The following is a 26,676-nucleotide window of genomic DNA, read 5'->3' on the forward strand; positions in this document are numbered from 1 at the left end:
GATTCCCGTCCACTTCGGTGACTCGTCTTTCTGCAGGCTGCCTGAGCCCACGTGGAAAATTGATTTAAAACGTGAGGATTAGCGTTGCTCGCTATAAGCGCACGTTACATTACGATGATTAATCCGGCATGGACTCACTGGCGCACACACACACACTCACGTTCACAAAAAGATTAAACGATGGTATCGAGCAACTTTGAACGGGTTCGCTCAAGTCGCGACAGCTCGACTGCAGAGATTAAAGAACAAAACAAAAAAAAGTTAACATGATTTTGGAATTGAAATGTCACGCAAAGAAAGTTGAGATTCAAACCCAACTCTGAACTGTGAGGTAAGTATGCTAACTGCTAGTTCACTTTTCTCTGGCTTAGCAAAAGTGTCTGCCGTCCAATTTAAAAAAAAATTCCCGCAGATTTTGGATGTTGCGTCGCATTGCCTTCGGTCGAGGACCTACAGCAAGTAAACGCTAGCGGGAGGCGTACACTACTAATATTCACTCTTTGGGATGCTAATTTCCTGGCTATGCACGCCGAGGAGGGAACAGGTTTCCAGCCACTTAATCCAAATTTATCATTTACAAGAGGATTGTGTAGCCACATAGAAAACTAAAAATGAACATTTTTTCTTTTTTACTTCATGACAACATTGACGGACTCTGTCATGGACCCACTCAGTGTGGTGCGGAAGTACAGTGCAGAAACTCAGATTAGTGTAGTAACGGTCCTTATTCATACAGGCTTTAGTACACAAGAAATCAGGTAGCAAAGTGACAATCATGGTCCAAGATGCATGCGAGAGGTCAGTGTTGTAGTAAACTCTATCAGCAAAGGCGACAGTTAAAAAGTTTGTCAGGTGGTACTTGTGATCTTAAAGCGGTGACATAGGTTCGGTATACTGGAATAACAAAAAGGCTCAGACTAGCACAGTGCCAAGGGGGCAGTGTTTCAATTGGAGAGTCGTCATAGGACGGAAATTAGGAGTGACCACAGCTGTGGGATGGAAAATTGAACTCTGAAGTAAGTGACAAAATAAGGTAGAAGAGTAGAAAGAGAGAGAGGATGATTGGATACAGGGAACTCACAGATACACAGGATTGTGACTTTGAAACTGTGTTTAACTTGTGTGTTAACATAGTTGAACCCCCTGTTGTGCTGTCCTTACACTACAATATTTTCATGCAGCATTGTGCAAAAACATATATTTTTGGGGCCCGTCTTTCTGCATTTTCCCCATCATATGACATCAACAACAAATTCTTTTGTAAGGCAAATAACTTACAAAATTCAAACATCGCGACGTTCATGCGTTTGACTGTGCGAGTTACGTTTCGTATATGCCTGTCTGTTAATGCTTGACGTCATTTAAGATGCTTGTCTGTTATTGGTTTGCGTCACGGCATCCTTTAGATACCATAATGCTATTTGCCAAATTCCCTCCCAATATGCCTTTTCTCTTTGTTCACTTTAGAAAGTTGTGTGCTTCATAGAGACTTTGTTAATCAGCACAATACGATCGTCTATATTTTGTACGGTACTTAATAGCTTTATGTTCTTTCCACAGATTCTCAATTGGATTGAGGTCTGGACTTTGACTTGGCCATTCTTGCACCTTGATATGTTTTTTGGGTGAACCATTCCATTGTAGCTTTTGCTTTAGGTTTTGGATCATTGAAGACAAATCTTCGTCCTAGTCTCAGGTCTTTTGCAAACTCCATCAGGTTTTCTTCCAGAATAGTCCTGTATTTGGCTCTATCCATCTTCCCATCCATTTGAACCATCTTCCCTGTCCCAGCTGAAGACAAGCAGGCCCAAACCATGATGTTGCCACCACCATGTTTGACTGTGGGGATGGTCTGTTGAGGGTGATGAGCTGTGCTGCTTTTACGCCAAACATAACGTCTTCCATTGTTGCCAAAAAGTTCCATTTTGGTCTCATCTGACCAGAGCACCTTTTTCCAGAAATTTGGTGTTTCTCCCAGTTGGCTTGTGGCAAACTTTAAACAACACTTTTTATGGATATCTTTAAGAAATGGCTTCCTTCTTGCCACTCTTCAATAAAGGCCAGATTTGTGCAGTATACGTCTGATTGTTGTCCTCTGGACAGATTCTCCCACCTCAGCTGTAGACCTCTGCACTTCAATCAGAGTGATCATGGGCCTCTTGGCTGCATCTCTAATCAGTTTTCTCTTTGTATGAGCTGAAAGTTTAGGGGGACGGCCCGATCTTGGTAGATTTGCAGTGGTCTGATACTCCTTGGGATGATTGTGTCACACTTTTTGTTGATGCTTCACAAGAAATTACAGTTTTATATCTTAATGTTTAAAGTCTGAAATGTGGCAAAAGACCACAAAGTTCAATGGGGTCAAATTGTTTCGCAAGCCACTGTATGTGATTAAAACACAATATTCACTTCACATGTTTTGACATTGTTTGATAATTTTCTGGCATTGCAGCAAGGGATTCTGACCTAACGTTGAATACTCCAGTGTTCTCTTTTTCCCGCGTCCCTGCATCCTAGACTCCTAGATTTTTGCCGGGGACGCATGGTGTCAAATAAAAGTGGGCCCCCGGGACGCAACTTTTTTGACACAAAAATGTCATTGTTACCCGATTACATTTTCTTAACAAATATTTACCGCACTCCAAACCTTTCGTCAGGCAGATCCACCATTGTTGTTTTGGTCTCGCGGTTCGAGTTTTCGTCTGCACACCGATCTCGGCAAACGAGATCTTGTTCCTTCGAGATTACGTCATTGTTAAGGTGGTTGTCGTTGAGTGAAAGAGGAGTATGCCTACGAAAAAACAGTATTAGGTGAAAATCAACACAAAATTGGTAATTTTTAAGTGTCAGTAATATGTCGAAACATGATACAGAAAGAGATAACAACGGCAATAATTCCGGCACGAAAAAACGGCGGAGAAATTCTTCAGGAGGTCGCGGAGGCAAGGAAAACACGTGTGTTGAAGCGAACGATTCGACTAAAGAAAATAAACAAAAGAATACTCCTAGCAAGAAAAGGACCTTTCTGCCAAAATGGACTAAATTATATTCCTGGTTACGCTATGAGGAGGATGATAATGGAGGCTACATGTTCTGTGATGCGTGTACCCAGTGTGACAAAAAAAAACTGGAAAGCATTAATTATTTCGCAATACGAACTTTCAGAAAAGCACATTGGATCGGCACAACGACAATGAAAACCACAAATTATCTATGGAAATTCTGTTGCTGCAGGAAGAGAGAGGCAGTATGAACGGATACGACATCAAAAAGAAGACTTGGCCATGCTTTCATTGCTAAAAATAGTTAAGTGGGTGGCAATATTTTCAGTATTTTGTATAATGTACAATATTGTGAACTGAAAAATCCGAAGTGATAACTGATTTGTATTACCAATTAACTGTGATGATTAAAACTGAATGAAAATAAAGATTAATATAATTATTTCAGCGATGTTATTTTATATAATGTACAATATTGTTGTGAACTGAAAAATCTTGAAGTGATAACTGATTTTTACTACAAATAAACTCTGATGATTAAAATTGAATGAATATATAGATTTATATTATATATTTGTTGCCGATTTACAATTTCAACCTCGATAACACTGAATTTTGGGGACCCATAGATCTTTGTTGGGACCCATAGATTTTTGAGAATGCGAGTCCCCGGGAACCATCACTTTTCAGAGGTAAAATGAACACTGATACTCTACACTGTAATGGAGTAGAAAATAGTCACTGTGTCAGAAAAGTATTTATCCATTTATTATTTAGAGAAGGCGTAAAAAGATAAGCTTTCTGAAACAAATGCTAAATACTTTGAAAAAGGAGGGGGGAAAGATTTCACACGTTGTTTTATATATTATTTCATTATTTCTTTCCCCTCAGCGTGTCATAAAAGATTTCCTGAAATGTACCGAGTGCTCCTCTTTACCTTTTTAGTGGTTCGTCTCCAAGGAGCCCGCTGAGATTGCCAGTGAAAGGCTGTTTCTCTTTCCGTTTTCTCTTTTTCTTTTTTTGCGCTTTTTCTCCGCCCCCAACGCTTTGAATTCAACATCTGTTCACTGGCTCGGAGTCATAGCTGCGATGCAATATGATAATTCCTCCCCTGACAACCTTGACTGAGGCGCGGCGTCTTCCGCCGTGCGCTATTCTCGTTAGCCTGCCACTTAAAGACAACGGCGGGAGATGGCCGGGTTTTTTTTACGACTTGGTGGAGTTTCTTCGTTCCGAGACGCGATAGAAATCTGTTATTTATTCCCCCCCTCGGCTTTGGAATGGGGCCATAAAGGATGATGACGGCGGGCATCAGCAGGCTGTCAGAATGACGTATCGTCCCATTGTATCGTATCGTAATTGGAGCAAATCATACTCTGGTTTTATAGATCGCGGTGTCGTATGTTACGTTGTATTATACCGTGATTGGAATGATTGAATGGGTTCCTTATGAATTGTAATCACATCTAAACACATTGCATATTAGTTAAGTGGTTATGAAACAATTATCTGTTGGACTGATATAATTAGAACTACTCAATTATGGTTTAATCACAGTTCACGGATGCCTTAACCACTTGGGTTAAAGGTCACTAATTCCTACGGTGTGTTCTGGGCAAGTACAGCCCGGCAACGCCCATCCCTCTCCAGGCCTGTTTTTTTTTTTATGTAGGGGTTTGCTCTCCCAGAGGAAACAGATGTACTGGTTTCCATGGTTACCAGAAGCAGGAGAAACCTCCTGATCTGAAATACAGCACCTTCAGCATCTGGCTGCTGTTGTTTTTCCATGTAAAGCGTCATCGGCTCTCCAGAGATGAGCCGGATCTTGCCACTGACTGGCAGCGTTGTGTTTGCGACAATACTCCATCTTGAACCACTGGGGAAAAACTCTTTTGTTCTGAAATTTGAACTATGATTGTTTTGTCCGCATTGTACGATACTCATTGTTTCACGTGTGGCTTTTATATTGTTCTTGAAGATGAAGCTTTGTATCCATCTATCCATCATCTGCATTGATTATCCACAGTAGGGTCTATACGGCAATTTCACTTTGCAATTCCCACCTCAGAACGTATAAATGTACCCCGGGGGTCTATATGTATTTGTAATTTCCAAATAATAATTATTAAAATATTTTTATTGAATCAATAAATCTTTATTAATTTTAAACTATGTTCACTATGTTTGTCTTTAAAATTGCATGATATAACAACTACTGATGCAGTACGGTATTATGTTGTAGGTGGTATCTGTAGTAAATGGTACCGGTCTATTTGTTGGCCTGGAGAGGATGGGCACCAGGCTGCACTTCCCGGGGACACACCCAGGGAAATGGTGCCCCTAAGGACTCTAGTGCTTAAGTGAAAACCCAATATGAGTGAAGTAGATAAACTTACAATATTAACATCAGTAAATTCTGTTGTTTTTGCTGTTTCATGATGTCATAATGTGAAGATGTCACATTGTACGATATTGTAAATTGAATTGTAGGGTCATTAGTATGGTTATAAAAATAATTATTAAATCTAATCTCAAGTGGAGTAAATATTGGATCATATTTAGTTCCACTTGCATCACATATTCACTTAAATGGAGTTGTTTTTATTTGTTTGGAGTATATACATTTTGCACTGGAGTCATTTGCATCGTTTTATAACCAGTGTTCCCTCTAAACTGCGCGCATGCGCAATCACTCACTGCCTGCACATTCTAAGAAAAATCTAGCCAGCGCAATGTTCCCTCTAAACTACGTGTGTGAGTTTTTAAAGTTTAGGTTGTTTTTGCTTCTATCATCCCTATATGACCAAATGTTATGTAAAGTTATGCACAAAATGACTTAAAGGAAGGGGAATAGAACAAAAAAGGAAAAAATACCAAAATGAGAAAGTAGTGAAAAGCTGAGAAAAAAAGAAACAAAAGGAAGTGAAAAAGAAGGAAAAATTCTGAAAAAAGACAGAAAAAAGAAAAGAAAGAAACAAAGGAAAAAAAGTAAATAGAGAACAAAAAGAAAAAAGTAACAGCTAGGAGAAAATAAACACAATTAGATTTTTTTAAAAGGGATTTAAAAAATTAGAAAAAAAAGGGAAAAAGAAGAAAAAGTTTGTGTTGCATTCTAATAATCGTGCAACCGACTAAATGTTACTACTAAAAATGTTAGTATTATGCGTCAAAAGATATCAGGAGAAAAAAAAATGAAAATCTTGTGAAAGAATTGTTGTAAAAACAAATTACGTTTGTAGGCCGTAAAACCTTTGCAATAATTCATTAGTCAATTCATTCAAAAGTGAAACACTTTTTTTGCATTGCCGAAGCAAAATGTAACTTGATGTCAAATTTTGGACATGTTTGATCATGATTTAGTTGCCACACTTGGGATTATGATTGCTCACTGTTGTTTCAAGCGTTGCTCACCGACTTTGTGTGAACGCTCAGACCCGTGGAAAATAACTGGGAACATTGTTCATAAACTAATATCACTCAAGTATGCTTGTGATATTGTGATATTTTGTGTCTTCATAATGGGATTGGATTTTAACTTTTCTCACTATGTCTCATATATTGTAATTAGATTGGATCTTTGTATCATATTCTACCACATTGCGGAAAAAAATGATTTAAAACTGGAAAGATATGGCATCAGGGGCATGGCTTTGCAATGGAGTCAAAGTTATTTGACAGGGAGGAAGCAATCGGTGAAAATGGGAGAGTTGTCATCTGAATACTTGGACATCTGTTGTGGAGTACCACAGGGTTCTATCCTGGGTCCAAAGTTATTTAAGTTTTATATTAACGATATTTTTAACCAAATAACTAAATAAAACCAAACTAATATTCCTTGGTAATCGCAAGGCAAATCAAGATTCAGAAGTAAAAATGGATGGTGCTGCAATAGACACTGTACCAGAAATTAGGTTTTTAGGGGTCATAATAGACAATAAATTAAGCTGGAAAACACACATCAGACACATACAAACTAAGGTATCTAAAGCATTTCAATAATTCATAGAGCACAATTCCTTTCAAACTATAATGAATTGTATTTATTATATTGTTCTCTAGTTCTGCCATACTTAACATATTGTGCAGATGTCTGGGGCAATAATTACAAAAGTTCACTACAGCCCCATTTTATCCTCCCAAAACGTCCAATTGGAACCATACACTGGGTAAGAAATCAGAATCATACTAATATTTTATTCCTGCAGTCCAAATTTTAAAAATTGGATGATTTAGTAAAATTTCTCACTTCAAAACCGCTATTTAAGGTCAACAAAAACATAGTGCCAGAAAACATCCAAAAATTGTTCCCTCGGAAAGAGGGAAGTTATAACTTAAGGGGCTATTGTAAATTCAAAATCCCAAAGGTGAGAACCACCAGGAAAAGTATGTGTGTGTCTGTGTGTGGAGTCAAACTTTGGAAAAACCTACGAGACGAGATCAAACAATGTCCAATGTTCAAATTTCAATACAAAAAACATGACTGGCAGAATACAGAGATGAAGAAAATGGGGTATGAGTGATACCAGAGATTGGAAATACTGCGTTTAGAACTATAGTTAACCTTGTTGTTATTGTTACTATTGTTATATCATAACTGTTATTATTGCTATTGTTGTTATTATCATTGGTGTCGCAATAATATTTAGTGACTAGTAGCATTATAACGTTAAAAGATGGGTACTACGATGATTAGTGTATAAAATATGTCACTATTTTTATTATTATAATTATTGATATCTGACCTATGTAATATGTATATGTGTGAGATCTTGTTATATTCACACACAAAAGAGGAGCTATCTGTAAAATGTAATTAATAGGGAAGATGAAGGGGTAGGGAAAATAAGTGTCTGCTTCTTACTACCCCTTTTCGAACATGTTATGACAACATTATTTTTATTGTCGAGTCATTTTTTTTGTCCTGTTTTTATTTTATAATTTTCGAAATAAAGTTTTCATTCATTCATTCACATCATTATATGGTATCATAATTGGATGGAGCCATATTGCATTCCATCATAGAATAATATAGTGACCTAATTTGTTTTATTTGAAGTGGAATATATATTATAGTATTTTGCATCAATTCTCACTGTGATTGGATGGAAACATATCTCATCTTCAACGCTATCGTATAACATTACGTTACGCTGTATTGTAGTTAATAATGCTAGTTGGCTTGGACGTGAGAAGCTGTGGGAGAGATATTTTCATCTAACAACGCCTTGGTGTACTTCTGCGTGCCATAATTCCAGGACAAGGCGTAATATGTGCACTGTCAGGCATTCTGCCTCAGTCCGGAATGGGTCCGTTAAGGATAACGTCGGTCATAAAAGCGGACTTAAGCAAATGCGGGGTTTTGTCGTCTCGCATGGTCGGCACATGCATTATAAAGAACTGTTCCATGATCTCTCTTTATACAATTTTATGTGCCCGATTTACGTCTGTGTTTAAAGGTACTGGTACTTGTGACAGTGCCCTCTGGTGGCTCTTTTGTAACAAGGAAGTAGAAATAAAAAGAATAGGAATTTGAGGTTTATGCTCCGCATTAGGGATTTTTAGTTCCTGCTATAATTTTTAGGGTGGGTAGGTGTAGATTGTTGTACCAAAAGTTCTAGTGGTAGTAAGCTACAGGAATGTGTATGGGACATATAATGATTGGAGGACATAGTACATATCACAATTCAATTTTTGTGTTTTTGGTGCATCGCATATTTTTTTCTATCAATTAGTTCTGCAGACTTTTGCATACATCGCAAAATTTGGCAGTCACTTCATCTCAGGCTGATCAACCTGGAAGGGGGATCACCTCATGTGCGGTCCCTTCTTAAGGTTTCTTAATTTTCCCGAATGTTGGGGTTTTTGAGTTTATCCTTGCCCTCCTGTAGATTTTAGAATAGGGGATGGTGTCATAGTCTGTGGTTTGCAATAGTCTGTGGTCTGTGCAGCCCTTTGACACTCTTTATGATTAAGGGTGTCACAAATAAAGATGACTTGGCTTGACTCGACCTTCTGTTTCATGGATATGAATCTTTTAGATGACTAGTGACTGGGGACAGCACAATTTTAGAAAAAACCCTTTCAGATCTGTATTGCAATTTTGATGCGATTTTTGATTTTACAAAAAAAAGTGCATTTCTGTGTTTTTGTGAGGGGAGAACTTAGACACAGTGACATGCAAATACACCTCAAGAGGATTTCTTTAGAGACTGAGAGTTTACGACTGTAACAAAATAACAACGATAGATCTACAAATAATATAAGTTGAATAAATAGTACAACGGAATTGGAGGGCTCCTCCTTTTAGTGTAAGAAAACAATTTAGAGAGAGCCTGGCTAGCTACACGCTAGCGTCGCGTAACCGCAACTTCTGCATTGTCTTTGTGATGATTTAAATGCAAGAGTTACAAATGTAGAGGTATTCCACAAGTCGTAGCTCCAGGTTGTCCGTTTCGTGCGTATTGGATCTGGCTTTGGTGACAAGACACGTTTAGCAGTGGTGGCTTAAAAGTTGTTAGCCTAGCTGTTAAAAATCTTTTTGTCTTTATTAAGTTTTACCCTGGAGTGCCATGTCTTATCAGGTTGCATACAATTCATTATTAGGTTTATATCAATGACAATGAAGACTATTTTATTCTATTCCATTCTTATAGAATGAATCAAGCACAAAAATTGAAAAAATACTGTAATTTTAACATTATTATTGGCATCATACTGTTTCTCTTTATACCGAAATTGAATTACATGTTCTGTGTCCTATCAAAATTAAAGTGCAATGAATCATAGTTCAGCATTGTACATGGCTACTGGATTGGTTAAAGATTGATGGATAATTGGATTATAGTAATAATCCTTTCATTTCACACTGGAAAAGCTTCATATGGTTTCTGCACAAGCGGTATCCAGGAATCATCGAGAGGCACCCACGTCGCGCGCCTCGACCTTCCCCACGCGGCATTTTCGTTCCACCCAGACGTCACCATCAAACGTGTCCGGAATGCCGATCGTCTTATCGCGGGTGAAATTCCCGCCGCTTCGCGTCGTGTGCCGGAGAGCCGAGGCGGGCTCGGCGGCGGCGAGATTAGGCGGGAAATTGACACTGACAGATCTCGTGCATTAAGGCTTCCTGGGAGGCCGCCGCAGGAAGCGACTAGGCGGCAGGTAGCGCTTCCCATCAACGCCACGCCGCTTTTTCTTTAATACGCCCGTGGCAGGATGAGAGCCGGCCCGACCGCCCGCCTATACGCCCACCCGCCCACCTTCTTGCATCCTTTCCCGACGGAGATAAGACCAGGTGTGCTAGGAGACGATTCATCGGACTAATGTTGTTTACGGCGACGGTAATGAATAGAGTGCGAGTCATTAATTTGAGCTCTTCCAGCTAAATAACAAAGCAAATATGGGCAAAACTGTTTTATTTCCCTTTGGTACTGGAAGCAACACCTCCCCGTTACGAGCCCACCCCCTACTAGCTTTCCTATTGCATCTGTGCTAATGAGATAAAACCAGCCTGCTTTGATAAGAAGTCCTACTTGGTTGTTTTTGATCCGCCTTGGTGGAAAAACGGAGGACGAAATGCGCAACCGAGCAATTACATCCGTTTCTCAGCTTTGGGTTTTTTCCTGGGATTTTCTCTTGTGTCCCCTGGTAGCGTTTTAAAAAAAATATGGCAGCGCATTCATCGTATTGCAGCGTTGGCTTTTCGTTGCATCATATGGCATCACATTATTTAGCATCAGCACATCATAATTGGAACCTATCATGTAGACTAATTGTCAATGATAGGCGAGTACAAGTGCATGTATCAGGTGGATACTCAGACTGATATCGATGAGAAATGAGACATTTTTCGCAGGTACTTTATGTATAAAAATTAACGGTATCCATCTTCGGTTTTGGAATTGCTTTGTATTGACGAGTAGAGGAGTTGTACATAAACCCCCAGGATACGACATTAATCCGGGCTGAGTTGGGGATCGCAAATTGAAAATACCTTAAGCAAGGGATAGACAGTTAGAAACCTATGTTAATTAGCTCTGAAACCCCAAGTATCATGAACCAGAACAGGATCAGGACCCAAATGCATGATCTTTCTCTTACACAAGCCTTTTATTTTACAGGAAATGGGGAGTCATGCACGTTAGGCAGCAGTCTGGCGTGGAATGATAGGAAGCCAGAGGCCGACGAGATCGATACCAATTGCCCGAGAAGATATCAGACAGATGGGGTCGATACCGGACAGGACGGGATAGACTGGATTGATATCAAAACAGGATATCGAGATTAAACAGGACAAACTAGACAGGAACGAAACTGGAAACCAATATTAAACAGAACAAAATAAACGGGAACAATACCGGACAGGAATTACCAACAGCAAACAGGACAGAGTCAAAACCCACGTCTTACGGGGGAGAGGTTCATTGACAGACTGACAAAGGAAGAGTGAGAGCACTGAGCTTAAATAGACGGAAAGCCAATATGTCAAAGAGCCGCAGCTGGCGCCATACGGGCGGGGCCAATTGGGCGTCATGGCAACCGTGACGCCAATAGTCCTTACAATAACATTGAAATAACAAAATTATATATTCTACTATGGATTAAACGTGCATATGATTAAATAGCATTATGAATAAACGTACATGTAAAGGAAACGAGAAATTGGATATACCTTTTGTGCTAGAACAGTGGAGTTAGCTCGTGGATTCAGTGGCGGAAGGGGACAGCAACGGTGGATTAAAATTAAAACTGATTTTAAAACTTCCGCTTGCGAGGATTGTCGGGCCCTCAGAATTCCTTTTTTTAATCGACTCTCATTTTTAATAATATTCTTAATCGTGGACTGGTTCGTGTCTCTTTTTTACACTTCTTGATAATCACACGTTTCATTTACATGATCATCATGTTTTTGCTTCTCCCATTTGCATTACTGCAAGTCCTGGAATCCACAGCAAACAAATTCAGTACAATAAATACAGTATTGTATCGCCGGCGTAAAACTTATTTACCGAGCACACAATATTCCATTGTGGGAAGGGAGTTTAGCGTAAAGCGTATCGTATTTCATGATGCCGTGACACAAACTACTAGAATACCAGCATTATATATGATGTCCACCAATAGCAGACAGGGATCTTAGAGACAGACTTGATATATGAAAAATATTGCAGTTTTTGGGCATGCAAAATAATTTGTTACTCATGTCAAATAATATGAATAAAGATTTTCCAAAATAAAATTATTCCACACTGTAAAGGCGGGGACCCCTTATCTACTGAACGTGTATAAAAACAAAGGTATATCCTATTTGTTTTTTTAGAATTACTGAGTATTGTTACTGAGTTTAGTAATTATACTGATACCAGTGTGAAATATAGTGTCACCCAAAATGTGTTCGGTTAGCTTACGTCGCACGGTAACTAAAGTAAATTAAATCATATTTTGTTTCATCATGTAATAATTGTTAGGGATTGGGATACTAGGAATCATTTTAGACAGATACAAATGAACTCAACAACCAAATATTTTTTTTTCTAGGAAATCACAATGACCCAGTATTGTTGATCTGTTTACAGAAGGTCTGCGGGCACACCAGCTGTCCTTAGGGGGCACCCTGCTATCCATTGGCACCACATTGGCTATAGACCCCCTGGTCTATAGTTTAGAATACGCTTAAAACAAGGAGAGAAGACATCAATGGATTTTGAACTTGCAAGGAAGACAGGATTGGGCTGTCACAATTTCGTGTTCTAAATTGTTTCTAAAAGCCCTCCTTTGAGACTTTTTATTAAATCTCCCGCCATAAAATTCAAAGCATGTAAACAAAAGTAGAGTCTCACAGTAATTTCTGTCATTTTTTTTCTTCTAATAAATGCAAACCAAATGCTCTCTCCGGCCACGAGAGGACAATGTTCCGTTTGCATAGCATGATGAGTTGGTTCATGTGTAGAACTGCATTCATGTCATCCGTGATTATGATATGAAGGGAAGGTTACTAATTTAGGCTGAATGATGAAGCATAATAGCGAAAGACAAATATTTGGAGTTGACATTCTTTTACTTTCCTGAGAACAGAAAGTCTAGATTCGGGCTCAGAGCCTCGGGTTACACCACACTAACCCAAGACAAATAGTCAAATGAATTTGAGAACCCTCATCTAAACAGTGCATAATAGTCAAAATGACAAACTGGCGTCCTATGTAATCTACTTTGCAGGTGTTAAATAAAGCTGCACGATTTCTGAAAAAAAAAAAAACTAATTGCAATTTTTCCGACCAGTATTACTATTTTGATGGGAATTTCCATTTGAAAAGAAAAGTATATTTGGTTGCTTTTGTGAGTACTTAACCCTCCTGTTGTCATGACATGCCACCGTGTTGATTAAACCCAGAAAAATCTTTGAATGAGATGAATACATTTTGTTTTTATTCGCATCTACTTGTAAGCTGTATAAAAAAAGCAAAAAAATGGTCCTTAAAATGAAGACAACACGAGGGTTAATCATACTGACATACTTTTTTTAAAGAACAGCTTCTTTGTTCTGGGGATGCTTTGTCCGGGTTTATGTTTGCTCATACAGGGCTCACGATTGCACTACGTCATGTTGCAACATTGATTCGATTTCGATCAAACGTGCAACCTTATGTTCAATATCGAAAGCAGAACAAACGTATCGTTGTTGGTTGTTGTTGTCGGATCCCTTAACCCCAATGGCAGTAGGGGCAGCATTTTCTGTGGTGTGTCATGAGCAAGTACAGCCTGGTGGCGCCCATCCCTCTCCAGGCCGAAAGGTTTTTACACACAAATTCTGTTATCAAACATTTACATTTGGTATTATTGATACTTCTTTTTTTCTTCTTTCAAAGATCAACTATCATATTTTTCGCACTGTAAATTGTGGTTTGTCTTAAAGTCCGAGGGTCATATTTGACCACTGTATGGCTTGTGGCACTGGATTATCTGATGCCAGTGTCTAAAAAAACGTCTGCATCTTTTACGTCGGGCGTACAACCTTTCACCACGGTCTGCCCGAGTGGCCGACAACTTTGTCAAAAAAACAAACAAAAAAAAAAACAAATAATTTTTTTCAAATCAAATGTTTGCTTTATTCCGATTTCAAAATCTTCGTTCGGTTTGGAAATTTCAGAATATCGATTCATTTGGCAATTTGCATACTCTGCAGCCAATCAGAAGACTGCATCGAATAACTTCGTACTTCCGGACTTCCCCGAGCGTTATAGGGTCCTGCATTTGCATATCATTTTCTAAAGTAGACACACAGAGAACACAAGAAAAATGGAGAAGTGGTTAGGAATCAAGCGAGAACCTCAGCCCCAGAAGAAATATTCAAAAGAAGCTAACAAAATGTATGACGCTACAAAACGTAATCGTACATTAAAAGCATTGTGAAAAGAGTTCACGTGCCTTGTAGTAGATAACGCAACGCAGACATTGCATGAATGAAGATGAGTTAGTAGAGGTACATACTGATGGCAGAGGGAAAGCAGCGATGTCATATACATGCAATGAATGTTATAAGTAGATTTATTATAAACTTCCTTTTAAAGTGTTGTTCTGTTATATATTTTGATTATCAATCCTTAATACTTTGCAACAATAGTTTTTTTTGCAATTAGTCGTCTTATTGTGTTTCAAGTTGTGAAAAATGGGTCAGGTAACTTTATGGCTGGACAGGCAACTTTTCAGAGTTTTCTGCCTGGGTGTTCGCTAACTTTTTGTCATGAGTTTCAGACACTGCTAATGCAAACGAAAACCAGTGCCACAGAGCACAGCGTAGCAGATAGTTATCAGACAAACATGGCGGCAACCTTAGGTATGGATTTCAATATGTAAAAGAAAAAATACAACGTTCTCAACCTATGATTACATCGTCAAAAATCCTAGTGGTATCGGTAGTGGTATCATTTGACCCCACTAATGGCCCTTTTTTACTTTTAAACACCACAGTAACCCAAGACAAATAGTAAAATGAGTTTGAAATCTCCCATCTAAACAGTGCATAATAGACACAATGACAAACTGGCACCCTATGTAATCTACTTTGCAGAATAAACTTATCCTCACATCGTCAAAAATCCTACTGGTATCGGTAGTAATATCATTTGACCCCACTAATGCCCATTTCTCACTTTTAAACACCACAGTATCCCAAGACAAATAGTAAAATACCATCAAATTGTTATAATATTACACCAAACACTTCACTCTCTCCTCGATAAATAGTATTGGTAGGATACTCAACTAGAGTTAGCATATAAATTGTCTCGTATATTTCTTTCTATAGGCCACTAAAGAGTTCTCAGGCCGTTGCCCAGCAACAAAGCCTGTCCCTGGAAGCTCTCCCCGACTCGAGCGAAACGTGTTAAGTGTCAATTTTTGGAGCGAAAAGTGTTTCTTTTTCCCTTAACGTCGACGGCGAGCCTTCTGTTGAGTGCGGTGAGAGGTGCGAGGAGGTGACCGAGTGTAATTGACTCATCTGTTCTCTCCTCAAAGAGCGCATCTCACTGCAAAATCAATTATAGGCTGTTCACAAAAGCCTTTTGTGGCTTTATCAGGGTCGCTGCTGAAGCTGGAGTACTTGGGCCCCGTGTTGATGGACACTGTCGGTGAACACCTCGTTCAGTTATGTCATCGTTTCAAGTTTTCCCTTTAAGTTGGATGGTTTCACTCGAACAGGGAAACTCTCAATCGTATTTTTAAATTATGTGGCAGCAATTTTATTAAAAGTTATTCGTAGTTTCGTAAAAAAAAAACATACAACCGCTGCCCTACTTACAGACGAATGTTCGTAAGTTGAATTTTTTCGTAGGTTGCTTCAGTGCTATATTTTGTATGTTTAAGGTTTATATAAGTATGTTTAAGGCTTGTAAATCATATGCTCTATAAAGACAAATAAAGTTGAGTTTGACTTACTTTTGGGCGCTTCAAGAGGTCCTCCTCCGTGGTAAAAAAGCGGGCGAAAAAAAGCGTTCCGACCATTTTCTCAACCGCATCAAGCTTTCTTATTCCACTTTCGTTTCAAGAGAAAAGGCTCGCCTCTTCTTTACACTTTACACCAACCATATTGAATGGATGCATGAGATATTAAACCTGAAAAATGTCAAAGTTATTAGCGCGCTGGAGATACTGTATAGAATGTTTACACACAAACTAGGAAGAGGAAGCGGATTTGTTCTTCGCGGTGTATGCTGGGTGACTTCTCACAGCGCCACCACACGCCGGAAACAGGCACTACGGTAATGTCCTGTACTCGGAAAAAGGTGCACAATACAAAATCTAACTTGCAGCAATGTCCGTATATTTTTCGACACCCCGAAAAAAATGTTCGTATCTACCATTGTACGTATGTCAAATGGTCGGAAATAGGGGAGCGTCTGCATTTGGGTATTTTTTGCACGTGATTAATATGCAAGAAACACAGAAATCAGGGAGGGGGCATGCTCCGTATACGGGGAGAGATTTATCTCCAAAACAAATACATTTGTGACTTACTCAAGATCTAAAAATTTTATGTATTGACAAATGCAAAAAAAGGATTAACAATCTCACTATGTAAATCTCAGCTTTACGTGTGGCTCTGCAAAATAAATGATTCACACTGGATTTTCCTTTAATATTGATAATGATATACTGGCTAGAGTCAAGAACATATCCACATTTTTGACCCTTCCTGGGAGATTGATACAGAGGATGTGTTATAACATCTCATTGGGTCATTAGGTAAACAAACCCCCCAAATTCCAACCCCTAATGCAGAGGAGCAAACAGGGAGGCAATGGGTACAAATGTTGTAAGGCTCCATCCAGCAACCTCCCAGTCTTGGGGCAGGCTCCCTACCCTCAAGGCCGTCGAGCTTTTAATGGTTATAGAGACGTTGTAAAATTGGCTTTGAAAGTCTTTAAAAAGTGCTTGAATTTGGCCATGAAAAAACTGTACGAAACAATGGACAATAAAGCTCCCTGAGAATTTAATTGCTTGCTTCCTTAGCCTAATTCCGTCAATCACAATGACCCTCTCGTTATTCTTAATTTTTTCAGTCAGTCCATTTTTTCTGCTGGCATTTACGAGTGCCAACTCGGGTAATCAGACAGCAATGTCAGAATCCCAACGCTTTCATTTCCCTCCGTCCATATCAAAGCGGCGTTTCTTACTTGGTGTCCATGAGAAATTTTAGCCTACTTTGGGTGCCAAGACGCATAACAAGCTGTAGTCTTGCTCTTTTGAGAATGACACCAGGAAGGCGGAAACTTGAAAAGAGGCCGGGAGCGCTAATGAGCCTTATTTTAAGAAACACAACACGCCTCATGAATATTTAACAGCTTGTCTCCTTGATGAACCGCAGCCACAACATGAACACGGGAAAAAAAACACATTATGTGAAAAAAACAAAACAAATTGATGTCTATTACTTTTCTGCCGCTGATTGACATGTTTGCGCTCCAACTCCATATCGCTCAGGCAAGTGTAAAAAGAAGTTTAAAAACCTGCGCAGGAAAATAAACCTCGTGTAAATTTGACTCATCGCACGGATGAGAATTTTGAAAATAGTTTCTTGCAAAGTGCACACAGCCGTAGCCTATATAACACGTCATTTTAAAGCAGCAGTTTCCCCAAAAAACATTCTGAATTGTTTTCTTTTTATGCTGTTTGAACTCAAAGTCAATGATGAGGCACTCAATCAGACATGCCTAAATGAAGTCCATTAAACATGCTTATCATAAAATTTGGTCTATAAGCCACACCTGACTATAAGCCGCATGTGCCCACATTGAAACATGAGGTATTTTCAAAGAAAGACGGTACACAGAAAAAGTTTTAATAATGTACAGTTCCTTACTTTTGATAAACAAATACGTGTCTGTATGATGTCACCAGTCGCTAAAATACACCATGCCACATATCATTGGAAAGCCATTTCAAAATAAACTCATCGGAGAAACATCATGATTAGTCTGTAACAAGATACCCGAAAATTTAAAGCCAAGGTAACTCATTATTGCGTCCCTGCCTGGCTGCCCTCAACTTTTTTGAATGTCCGCGAAAATATCTTTGATAAATCAAGGAAAATCCATAGAATCCAACCGTGTAAAATATTTTTTCCAAAACACACGGTAATACCGGCAGATAAATAGAAATCCGCATAGAAAGCGTGTCTGCTTCATTGGATGTTGCTTCCTGTAATCCGATCGCTTCGCCACAGTTTTTCCGTTTACAACTAAACAGACTCGTAAAATGATTTCCAATATGGTAGTTAGCCCTCCCCTTTCGATTGACCTTTTCTGTGATGAGGGCCTGTTCCTGCTGGTTTTATTCATGCACAAAGCGCAAAGTTACATTAAGGTTTGCTCTTCTTCGACAAAAACATTCCGCCTGTCTTACTCTTACCTTCACTGCTCTGGTGCCTCTGGTGGCCGTTAGAAATTTTTTATAAATTTGCTGCATCGTTGCATAAGCCGCATGGTTAAAGCTTGGGAAAAAAGTCACGGCTTATTGTCAGATTTTTACGGTACTTTTGTTTCAAACCTCTGGTTTAACATACTTTTCAATATCTCTTATCTGCACACACTCCTGGCCAACAATGAGGTATTGTAAAGCATGGGTACATAAATGTCACCAATTTCAGACACATCTTTGATCTTACACAGTTTATAAGATGGGAAATGTTTGCTACCGGTTAAACATGTCATCATTATTATTTTGATTTTACTTTATGTCTCATCACATCTCATTAGCTACACCGCTTATCCTCAGTAGGGTCGCGGGGGTGCTGGAGCACATCCCAGCAATCATCGGGCAGTGGGCAGGGGACACCCTGAACTGATTGCCAGCCAATCGCAGGGCACACTGGGACAGACAACTCACTCGCTCATTCACACCTGGGGACAATTTGGACCGGCCAATTCACCTGAAATGCATGTTTTTTTGGGAATGTGGGAGGAAACCTGAGTGCCCGGAGGAAACCCATGCAAGCACGGGGAGAACATACAACCTCCGCACAGGAAGTCTGGAGCTGGATTTGAACCCACGCAGGAGGTTCGCAAGACATGAACTGTGCCGCACATGCGCTAACCACTGCGCTATTTTTGCAGCACTTTCTCTTAAAGATTTTTAACTCTGTAGGGTTTGAATGTTTTGCGACAATTTTGTTTGTAATGAGGGAATGTTCAATAAAAAAGATTTAAAAAAGGAAGATACTTGTATAAACACGGTCTCAACGCGCCCTCTGCCGGACTAATGTGGTACTACAGCCTTTAACTTCACAAGAGAGTGCAAAGCACTTATCTTCATTGATTTAACGTGCATAGTGACTCATAAATCGTGCGACACAACCAATTGACGAGGTAACTTGTTGCAAACATATTTAAAAATGGATTTTAATCGAATTTATCGATTCATTGTTGCAGCCCTAGTCTTGAATCCCTACTACTGACTCACCAAACCAATAGGGTTCAATCAAATCCAAGTTGAGAACCACTGGTGTGGCCCCTTGACAACATCAAACCACCTCCCGTGGATCCATCCAATATGTCCGACAGTTTACATTCTGGATTTCGCAAAAATAAATTTTTTTAAAACAACAGGCAACATATATATTTTCCACAGTCTTGAGCGCTTGTTTAGGGTGGTGATGACCGTGGAAAAGAAACAGTCTCCGAAACCTTTATTTAATCTATGACAATAACGACAATTTTGTGCCATTTTATTGTAGTTTAGTCTCAGGTATGATTCGCTTTAGCAGGCTCCCTTTAATTTATGCGGTGGCCCAAATCTGGCCCACGGAACTCAAATTTGACACAGCGATCCACCTATCTGTTGCATGTAGCAGACGCCTGTCAACCAACCACTGTGACCCCTCTCTCCGACCCCTGAAAATCGATTGTCTGCCGACATTTCTTTTAATAACAGGGCAATCTCCCTTATTCCCCGGCTGTATATCGCCCCGTCTCTCTGCGGTTGGCCGTAAATTTCAGTTACGGCGCCGGCTTCATCACCCGTCAGCGGTGACGGCAACCCGTAAATATCCGGCGCACAATTAGGCCGACGGGACGCTCGCACACACAACAAAACCAGTTAGTGAGGGCGGGGAGCGCTCAAAATAACAGCGCCGCCTTCAATCACCGGAGACGGGTCTGACGGGAACCCAGAGGAGCCAAAAAAAACAAACATTATCGACCAAAAGGAAGCTTTTCGTCGCCCCCTGTTGTGAACACCGTCAATTATCGCGTGGGCTTGTCTCACCGGCTTCAATTGTTTTGAAAAAAAAAAAAAAAGAGCCTGAGCCTGCCGGTTGCGAAGTGTCACAGTCACAATGATCCATGGTGGGTATCCTGGTTTTTATTATTACTGCACTGGGCTCCTGGCTCTCCAATGCTGAAATCTTGAAATGGATGCCATAAAACACAAACACACAAACCCATGCAGTCATGCACGCGCACGTGCCATATTACAAAAACAATGCAATGTATTTATTAAAAAAAATCAAAATGGAGTTTTAAGAAATTACAAATCTTACAAGCAACTGCAATTACTGTATTTTCTGCACACCCGCAGAATATAGTCTTTTGTCATATATTCAAGTCAAGTCACATTTATTTATGACACCCTTAATCACAAAAATGTCTCAAAGGACTCCACAGGATTACAATTACAAAATTACACAATTATGTGATCTTAACTAGCATGCGGGCAAGGAACAACTCAAAAACCTCAGTGTGATGAGAAATGAGAAACCTTGAGAAAGGACCTCACATGTGGTAATCCCCCTTCCAGGATTGACCAGGGTGAATTACAATTAGCATTACTGTACACATAATAGTAAACATTAGGTAAGATGTTGAAAATGTCCGGAAAGTGCAAGACATCATCGACGCCCCCAGCCTGCAAACCAGTCCAGAAAGTCTATGACGGCCACGACGCTGCCTCCCGTCTCTGCCAGCTGGTAAATGCAGGGGTTGACATGCTGCAGGTCAGACGCTGGTCCGCTGACCCATCCCAAATCATCCTTCTCCTTCGTATCAGCCAGGCAGGCGTCGGAAAAAGACAGGACAAAACAGAATGAGGTGGGCATGAGGTGGGCATCAATCATACGCTTTGGAATAGAAGTGTGTCTTAAGCCTTGATTTAAAAACTTCCGTTGAGGTTGCAGATCTTATCTCCAGAGGCAGGGCGTTCCATAACACCGGGGCCCGGATGGAGACCGCTCTCGAGCCTGCAGAATTCTTGTCTCTCGGAGTCACAAGTAGACCGGCATTTTCCGAGCGCAGACTCCATGCAGGAACATAGGGGGAAATCAAATCGGAGAGATAAGAGGGTGCAAGCCCATGCAAACACTTATATGTTAATAAGAGAACCTTAAAGTCACATCTTAAGTGGACTGGGAGCCAGTGCAAGTTGGCCAATACAGGAGTAATATGCTCAAACTTTTTGGTCTTAGTCAAAAGTCTAGCTGCCGCATTCTGAACCAGCTGCAAACTTTTAATACTAGACATCGGGAGACCAGAAAGCAATACATTACAGTAATCAAGCCGAGAAGTAATAAACGCATGAATTAAAACCTCTGCATCTGATTGGGACAGCATCTTACTTTTTTTCCTATGAAGCCAGATAATCTTCTTCGGAGGCATTTATAAGGCGCTACAGTAGGAATGTCAACAAAACAGATAAGTCAGTCAAACCTTATTCACCCCTTAAAGGCAGGCCGGCGGGCTGTCAAGATGTGCTGACAATTTGAAAATATACTCATCACAGAAACATCACGACGAGTCTGAAACAAGATACAGTGGAACCTCGGTTCTCGACCATAATCCATTCCAGAACCCTGTTTCGAAAACTGATTTGGTCGATCACCGAAAATCATTTTTCCCATTAAAAGTAATGTAAAATCGTTTTAATCAGTTCCAACACCCTAAATGTTTACCACGAACGTAAACATGAAGCTAACCCAGGCTAATTGTACGTTCGCGTTAGCGTAATCTTCCGTACGAAAGATTACGCTAACATGAACGTGTAAAAATAAAAAAAGGATTATGAATAGGATTTCTTACCTTTGTGGTGGACGGTGGGGAGAGAAAAATCCTCAAAAGTTTTTCAACCTCTTCCAAAACTTGCGGCAGTTGCTTGCTTATAGCGCTAACTTCCTTAGCCGCACCACTCCATTTCACAGCCTCCTTATTCTTTACTATCGTACTGAAAGTAGATTTAGCCATGCTGTATTCACTAGCAAGATCGGAAATTCGTACACCTTTCATATTTAGCTATTATGTCTCTCTTAAAGGCAATAGTTGGACAAACGACTTGTTTTTTTTTCACCTGTCCGGCTTGCACCGACCTTCTTCGGAGGCATAATTAAGGGCTAAAACACCTGTACGCCGCTCAGCATCGCACCCTAGCATACCGGCGTTCGAACTCCGATTTTTTGACCGAACAGCGAAGCAAGAATTTCTCGAAATTTTTGGTCGAACACCGATTTGTCCAAACTGAGAGGCGTTCGAAAACCGAGGTTCCACTGTACCTGAAAATATAAAGCACCAAGGACGTCGTCTTGCAGCCATCACATTCGATTATAATACACAACCATGGTCCCCTTACATCTGTGAGTGTAGTGAATCCAACCATGGAAAATATTTCCAAAACACGCGATAATGCCGATAAATATGAAAAAAAAAATCCGCCCAAAAGCATCTCTGCATCGATGGAGGTTGCTTGTTGCTAGCTTTCTATTTAGCCCCATAATTCCTGTTTACAAATAGACAGACTAGTAAATTTATTTTCTCTTAGTCGTGGACCAACCTAACTTGTGATTCACATCTTTTTCGGCCAATTGCAGAAGGTTTTTTTTTTTTTATCCCCGCTTTAGCCAACACGAGCCTCCTTCACCTCCAAATAACTTTAGCTAATAGTAACCGATTCAAATGATGATTGACACATTGGTTAGGACACAATGGAACGCCGGGGTATACATGTATATTTCCAGGCATGAACCGCGGACTACTTCGCCTACGGGGGAATACCTAGACGACCTGTTGTTACTCTATTGATGTGTATATAAGGCGCACTGTATTAACAATAAATTCATAAAAAAGAATAAACAATATAAAATCATGACGGATAAAAATAATTAATACAATTATTTGATTCAATTAACTCAAATTTCAAAAATACAATACAATAAAACTTGTTTAAAATACACAAAAAAAAAAACATTTAAGATATATTGGTTTTAAACACAAAAACAAGTCGTATGTACAATATAGATAATGTAAAATATGAGTACAAATCGAATAGAAAATCATGAAAAATACATGGTACAAGTAAAATATTAAAACATAATATGAAATTTACATTTACATATATTTTGATATTGTCGAAAAAAAGAAGTTTTTCAAAAATTATTGCAGGATAATGATTTTAAATAAAACGAAATAAATACGTCGATTAAAAATGGAATATTTTTTGCATCCAAAATAATGAAAAACTGAAAAAAAACTTGAACAATACCAAAAAGAACAAATGTACAAAAGATTGTAAAAAGTAAATAAACTTTAAAAATTACTACACAAAAAAAACATAAAACACAAGGCATATAATGTAAAAGAAGAAAAAATAAAGGACACATTAAGAAATAATTGCCTCACGTTTCTTGAAAAACTGATCCAAATATGTCTGCCTTTGTTTAATTATTGTGGCGATTGTAGATACGTTATCCTTTCGTGAGATCACTCAAACGTTTTCCCTTTTCATACCTTTCTATTATCTCTTGCTTTGTTTCAATGGCTAAAAAAATTATCTTCCTCTTCTTTTCTCCATTGTGAATGATAGCGTTTGTATTGGTACCATACAGTAGACTGCTTACAGAGCGGGATGGGGACTCGAAGAGCATGCCGGGATTCATGAAAATGCACCGGAATGCTCGTGCGTACTGCACCCTATTTTTGATTTTCGCTTTTGTGACTAGGAGCAATATTTTTCTGTTTAGGATAATGTACCCTGAAACTTTCGTATGTAGAGACATTTGTCAGTAGACTTACCATTGTATTCTCCTCTTATCCAGCTGCTATATCCCTTCGGGGGCGCTCCTCCTAAGTGATGCTCACGCCCGAGTAGTTTCAAAATAAAAGCTTGCCAGTAAACGAAAGTTGCTTCCTGCTGGGCGGTGCTTTTTCACGGTTCAGCCGGCTGCGTCTCGGTCGGTCCCCGAAGTCTACCTGTGGGCTGATGGGAACAAGAGCGAGTTCTTGTCCTGGCCTGGGCCAGCGTGTAATAGAATGCTAAGCTGGTTTCACACACTGCTCCAACGCGCCAGGCCGATTCGGGGAAGCGAACTAACTTTCTTTCCTAAAATTGAGTTGCCCTCCGTTTTGTTCGGAAGCAACATTTCAAGTTAGGGTTTCGAGCAAGTTAGTATCCGAGGCAGGCATTTTTTAAAAAGTTTTTGTGGAAGTTGTGCAAAAGGCTAGCAATTTCATTTTGCATTTTGAAAATGATTTCTCTGTTAATACTGGGTTAATACTAGGCTCAGTCGACCAATAAAACGTAAGGGAAAAAAAGTAAAGTTTAAAAAAAGTGGACTGATTTAGTTGGTTGCACCATACAAAACTGTATTTAATCTGACTTCCTTTAGTGCAAGTACAAAGTTGGCACAAAGATTGACTTGATATATTTGTATGTTATTTGGATGTAACGCCATAGCGATCAAAGAGACCCCCCAAAAAGTGCCTTCTTACTTTTTTTTTTGTTCTTTGGTTTTTACCAGGCATGTCAAGTCAAGTTATAGTTATTTGTGACGTCCTGAATCGCAAAGAGTCTCAAAGGGCCGCAGAAACCACAGATTATAACAAACTATTATTACACTATCCCCTGATCTGAAAGCTACATGAGGGCGAGGAAAAACTCAAAAACTGAATGTAGAAACCTTGAGAAGGGACCGCAAATGAGGTAATCCCCCTTCCAGGATACCCAGGCTGCAACGGATGTTGCAATAACAAATAATCCACAGATATATTCAACAAAAAATTTGGGTTATTCATATGCTATAGAATAGAAGTGTCTTTTAAGGTTAGATTTAATCATTTCCACTGAGGTTGCAGATCGAATCTCAGGGGGAAGCGCATTCCACAGCACCAGGGCCCGAATGGAAAATGCTCTCGAACCAGCGGAACACTTCTTGGCTCTTGGGATCACTAGTAGACCAGTGTTTTCAGAGCGAAGGCTCCGGACTGGAACATAGGGGGAAATTAAATCTCAAAGATGACCCTTTATACTTTATTTTTTCTTCTTCTTTTGTTTTTTTTTCTAGCTTTTTTCTTTTTTTTTCTTGCCTGTTTGCTTTTGTTCTCTAATTTTTCTTTTTTTTTAATCTTACTTTCTTTTCTCTTTTTTTCCCAGATTTTTACTTATTTTTACCTTGCTTTTTCCTCTTTTCCCCCTCTTTTTTCTTGTTTTGTTTCTTTTTTTTTCTTTTTTTTCATGATTTGTCACACTCAACTCAATTTTTCTTTCCGTATGTCTCTTGCTTTCTCTTCTTTCGTTCTTTTTCTCTCTCTCTCTCTTTCTCACTTTATTTTTCTACCTTCTTTCTTTCTCTCTTCTCTTTTTCTTTCTATTCCTCTCTCTTTTTTCTCCCTTACTATCATGCTCTCTCCATTTCTCTGCCTTTCTGCCTTTTCCCCGCTTTCTTCCCTTCTCTCTCTCTCTTACTCTGTCTCCCTTGTTCTCTCTCCTTTTTATCCCTCCTTCTTTTTCTTAGCTTACTTATCTTTCCCCCTTTTTGTCTTGGGTTTTCTCCATCTCTCTTTCTCTTTAATATACCAGTCTGGCCCCTGTGAGATTTTTTTCCAGCATATGCCCCCCAACTAAAATGAGTTTGACACCCCTGGTTTGAATCTTTATGAAAGGCGTTCCCACCTGGCCTTTTATAGGGATAAAGGAGCGGTTCACTCACTTGCGAATTGATCGGTGGACCCCCTTTGCCACCATTGATATGCAATTGTAGTCAGCAATAAAATGTATCGACTGATCAATAACTGGACAAATATGGTAATGAATTTCCAATCGTGTCTGAGTATAAGACGCATGTTCAAATATCTGAACAATTTGAGGTTTTTAGGTACGCCTTGCAGTCTGGGAAATATGGTAAAAACGAGTTGAGGGGTTTTCAGCGTTTGTGTTTCAGAATGAACTTTATGTATCCACATGGCTGTCTCTATCAAAAATAAAGACTTCTTTATGGAGTGGGATATGTGCTTTAATAAATGAATAATTTTAGATCCATGTAAGTACCAAAGAGGAATGTAAGTAGGAGGGAGGGGCACACTTGGCAGCCTAGCTCCTGAGCGAAAGGCTGTTTCTAAAAGCGTCTTGTTAAGATGAAGAATTAACACTCGGGCACAACTTCGGCTGCGCTCCAACTCTCCATTGATGAATTGATTGATTAAAAGGAGGCTTTTGTCCATGCGGTGTATTTAGTTGCCAGAGCAGCCAAGCAGTAAATTGCCTTCTATTGGACCTCACTTGGCAGGGTCACCGATGGGACTCCGCGGGGGCGGTCTTAACCTGGGATAAGTTCTTTGCACAATCACTATACAGAGTACGGAGTTTTTTGGGAGACACCTTGCTACTTCGCTCTTCAGTTATCGCTGGTTAACTCATTCGAGGG

General features: G+C 39.5%; 1 protein-coding gene across 1 annotated transcript in view; it reads left to right on the plus strand.

The window, feature by feature from the left end:
• Positions 1-26,676, plus strand: part of mgat4c (mgat4 family member C) — a 200,878-nt gene that overhangs the window by 38,380 nt on the left and 135,822 nt on the right. The gene's annotated exons all lie outside the window — the stretch shown is intronic.

This window comes from Urocampus carinirostris, chromosome 7 (assembly GCF_059441175.1).
Source record: "Urocampus carinirostris isolate Australia breed hairy pipefish chromosome 7, RoL_Ucar_1.0, whole genome shotgun sequence".
Classification (NCBI taxonomy): Eukaryota; Metazoa; Chordata; class Actinopteri; order Syngnathiformes; family Syngnathidae; genus Urocampus; species Urocampus carinirostris.